Below are 4,407 nucleotides of genomic sequence, written 5' to 3' on the forward strand. Positions count from 1 at the left end.
TATTTGGATCAATTATTTATCTATATTGATTTAATTATTTGCTGCAATATCGCTTCCTGAGTATATTGTCATTGTTAGATTTTCTCAATAGTGATAATAATTTACGTATTTTAAAAGTGGTGAATGATTTTTCAAAGGGTTACATTTGGTTTAATCTTGGTTTATAAATCTATACCTTCTGATTAGGAATATTAGGAATTGAGTTCCCAATTGAGTTATTCAATAAATTAAGAATAATTAAAATACCATATTTGTGCAAGGGATTCTCGACGCTAAACTGTTTGTCAAACTTGAGTACTTTTTCCGTTAGTCACTTTGTTTCACTTTAATTTACATTTAAAATTAATCTTTGTTCTCCATTAATCATTTAATATCTTTTTTTAGTTTCTTTGTTCCTTCTACAATTCTTTTAATTTGTCTATTTGTGGAATCGACACCCCAAAGCTGTGCTACAACTACTGCATTATTCTTTGGGCGTAATCAAATTTTGGTGCTGTTGCTGGGGAGACGGTAGAAGAATTGCTAGATTGTTTTTCTTTTAAGCAGTTTGTAAAGGTGGTAACTTCGTTCCTTCTTTTAACTTGCTGCATTATTTTTTTTCTTCTTTCTTTTTATTTTATTTTTCTTCTTTTAGTATTTTGTTATCTTGCATGCACAAATATAGAGACACCTTGGGTAGATTTGCTTGTAGGCCTATGGAAGAGTCAGAATCAAAATTTTTAAATCATTTATTTGACAATCCATCTAGTCCCGAAGAAATGAGTGAACACGATTAACCCATTAGAACTCTTCATGATTACCTCCACCCTACACGCACAACCACACTATCATGCAACATGTTTCCAGCTAATACTCGCCAACTGGATTTTAAAACATGGATGATACAGTTACTCCCTACTTTTCATGGCTTGGAAAATGAAAATTCATATGTGCACATTAGGGAGTTTGAAGAAGTAGTTGAGACTTTTCATAATCAAAATGCAACTGATGACGTTGTGATACTTAAGTTCTTTCATTTCTCTTTAAAGGATAGAGCTAAGAGTTGGCTATATTCACTGAGACCCCGATCTATTGGGTCATGGAATGAGATGACTCAGGTCTTCTTTAATAAATAATTTCCCCAACATAAGACTAATGCTTTAAAAAGGAAAATCTCCACCTTTGCACAAAAGGACAGTGAGACTTTGTATCAGTCTTGGGAGAGATTTAAGGAGTTGTTGAGTATGTGTCCTCATCATGAGTATGAGAATTTATGCTTAGTGAGCTATTTTTATTAGAGACTTACACCTAAAGAGCGCCAATTTGTGGAGATGATGTGTAATGGTGAGTTCTTACATAAAGATCCTGATGAAACCATACAATACCTCAATGAACTTGCTAAAAAAGCTCACACTTGGATTGGACCTACTGCTACTGAAAGCATAAATAAGTCACGACCTGCAGAAAACCTAAATGGTGGTGGAATTTACCATCTTAGGGAAGAGGATAGCTTAAAGGCTAAGGTTGAGATGCTCACTAGGGAGTTAGATGTGTTAAAGACTAAGGACTTAAAGCCAACACACGTGGTTAATTATGCAGAGTCTTTTGGACCATGTTTTGTGTATGGCGGGGTAGATCACCTCGTCCAAGAATGTCTTACATTTGCTGAGATGAGAGGGGTGTATGAGGAACAATGTAATGCTTTAGGTATGTACAATAAACCTTTTACATCTTTCTCTGATACCTATAATCTGGGATGGCGCAATCACTCCAAATTTAGCTGGAAGTCTGAAAGCCAGCAGCCTGCACAACCCCTAGATCATATCTTGTACCATATTATGCACATTCATCTTCTAGGAGTCTTATAGAAGACACTTTGCATGCTTTTATTGAGCCACAGGGTAAGACTAACTAAAAGTTTGAATCTTTCATTACGTAGGTGGTTGAAGAAAATAATGAGATAAAGAGCCAAATATCCAAGTTGATGAGCTTCTTGAGTGTGAATGAGCATGGCAAGTTCCCTTCTCAAGCTCAATCCATACCCCAATGTCAATATGTGGCACAAGGAAATTTGAAGGAGGTCAATGCCATTATGACACGAAGTGGTAAGTCCTCACACATCCCAACAACTGATAAGCCAGAGAATGTTGATGAGGAACAAAGCAAGGATAGTGCTGAGTTGCCCGAATAAGCCGAGGTAATCAAGAGCTCAGTTAAGGTACAATTTCCTCAAGCTTTGAATTTGAATGAGTTTGGACTTGCTCTTTTATAAACTCTGAAATTAAACATAAAAATCTACTCAGGAGTATCCCAAAGTAAATAGAAACTCAATTCAAGGGTATCCGAATTTGTTTTGTGTTTGGACAAGTATGATTCAACTACGTTTACATGTATTCATCATATGATTGCATGTTCTAATGTTTTCAAGCCATATTGTGAGATGCATATTGCGGATTTGACTATATGTGTTTTGGTTTTCACATGTTACACGAGTATAATAAAGTGTAGCATCATGTGTCCATGTCTTATGCATATGGGTCTATGTTTTCAAAAAAGAAAAAGGTCAATGTACGTTTTATCACGACCCCAAATATTAGGACGGTAAATGCCCTAGTGGAACTCCTTGTCCACTCTGGAGTGTCTAAAGTCGAGTGGAGACCCCTAGGTCGATGAAGTATAATCTACGGGCCTCGAATGGTTCCTTAAGGAAATGATATCGGAGTGAGGTTGCACCTAAAACTTGTAGGTGCCATACGGTGAAGGCAAACAAAGCAAACTACCGTAAAATAATATGTTTATGTTATGATGTAGTCACCTCGATCAAGTGGATCGTTGGTTGATGCGGTAATTAGCAGGGAACTGATATGAACCCGAGGAAATGGAATCCCTTGAAGCCACAATCAGTTTGAAAACTCACCCAAGAAACCCAAAACCAAGTCAATGGATGGAGAACATAGACCCGTTGAGAACTCGTTTCAAGGACCTAGATTATATTAAAATTTAGACCCGTTAAAGAACCTATCTCAAGAACCCAAATTACAAGGAAGAACGCCACAAAAGTTGTAATTTATCTTTGATAAGTTCAAAAGTTCAATCAAGAACAAGAGGAGTAAACTCAACTCACAATGAATAAATTCATCAAATTTCATAAATTTCTTAAAATGAGGTTACAAAGAGTATTTAAACCAAAACCTAATTAAAACTCTAGCCAAAATAAAGCCATTTTTTCCAAAACACCCATAGATGAATAGTGACGCGACTATAGTAACTCGCCGCAGTACCTCTTTAAACCCTAGTTCCTAAAAAGTAACTTTCCAAATAAGCCATTGGCCAAAATACAAGATCTTCCTAAAAACCCTAGTTCATAAGAAATAAGACATATGTGGGCCAAGCATCCTCAAACCCAATTATTTCAGACTAATTCCTATAACTAATAAAATAAGCCCCTTCAATTAAATAAATAAGTCCAACGCCTTCATTCACATAAACATAATAATAGGTCATAATTTATGTTGCACTCTTTTATAGCTTGTATCACGTGGATGATCACTGGATCTCCTTCTCTCAAGCCCATCTTGAATATTCAACTCTTGCTAGACTCGTCCCAAGTGGATTGCACCAATCCTTGTATTGCCTCATTCATCTTCTTGGCTCTTGACTTTGTAATTGGCACATCTGGAACTTGCAAAAGATTTTTAAGACTAGGTCCATCTTGGTGCCCATCATTCCCCTCTCCTCAAAAGGATTCGACCTCGAATCTCCACCTGCATCAAAAGGAAAAAAGTTAGTAATATTGAAAATAGCAGGAACATAATACCTACTTGGAAGATCTAGTTGATATGAATTTTCATTATTTTTTGCAAGAATTCGGAAAGGTCCTTCCAAGTTACTCCTGTTATCAACAAACAAAAGTATCAAAGCTAAAAGAGTAAGTGGATTAAAACCATAAACAACTTCAAAAGAAGAATAAGAAATAGATGCATGCATGGTCCTATTATATGCAAACTCTAATAAGGGCAAATGATACTTCTGTAAAAGTCCATATAACAATTTAATGAATGACAAATGATACTCTTACAAACGTTCATGAAACACATTTAAAGTTTTACTTACACCAAAATGACTACTTCAATTATATGCAAACTCAATGAATGGTAAGCAATACACAAACGCTCATGCGATACGTTAATGAATAGCAAATGATACTCCCACAAATGTTCATGCAACATGTTAATGAATGGCAATTGATACCCCACAAATGTTTATGCAACACGTCTAAAGTCTTCCTTACACCAAAGTTACCCAACAAACCACCATGTCTATCACACACAAGCAACTTATGCATAACACTAGTAGGCAGACAAAGTCTATTCTCTCTAAACAAGTACCAATCTAGTTTATAAAACTTACCAAATGATGTTTTCTCAC

At 35.8% G+C, this 4,407-nt stretch overlaps 1 non-coding gene across 1 annotated transcript; it reads right to left on the reverse strand.

The window, feature by feature from the left end:
• Positions 1 to 1,135: 1,135 nt before the first annotated feature.
• On the reverse strand, positions 1,136 to 1,243 carry LOC118344431. The gene has a single exon (XR_004798204.1). It is a non-coding gene; the product is annotated as a small nucleolar RNA R71 (small nucleolar RNA).
• Positions 1,244 to 4,407: the final 3,164 nt, after the last annotated feature.

This window comes from Juglans regia, chromosome 1, assembly GCF_001411555.2.
Source record: "Juglans regia cultivar Chandler chromosome 1, Walnut 2.0, whole genome shotgun sequence".
In the NCBI taxonomy this organism is placed as follows: domain Eukaryota; kingdom Viridiplantae; phylum Streptophyta; class Magnoliopsida; order Fagales; family Juglandaceae; genus Juglans; species Juglans regia.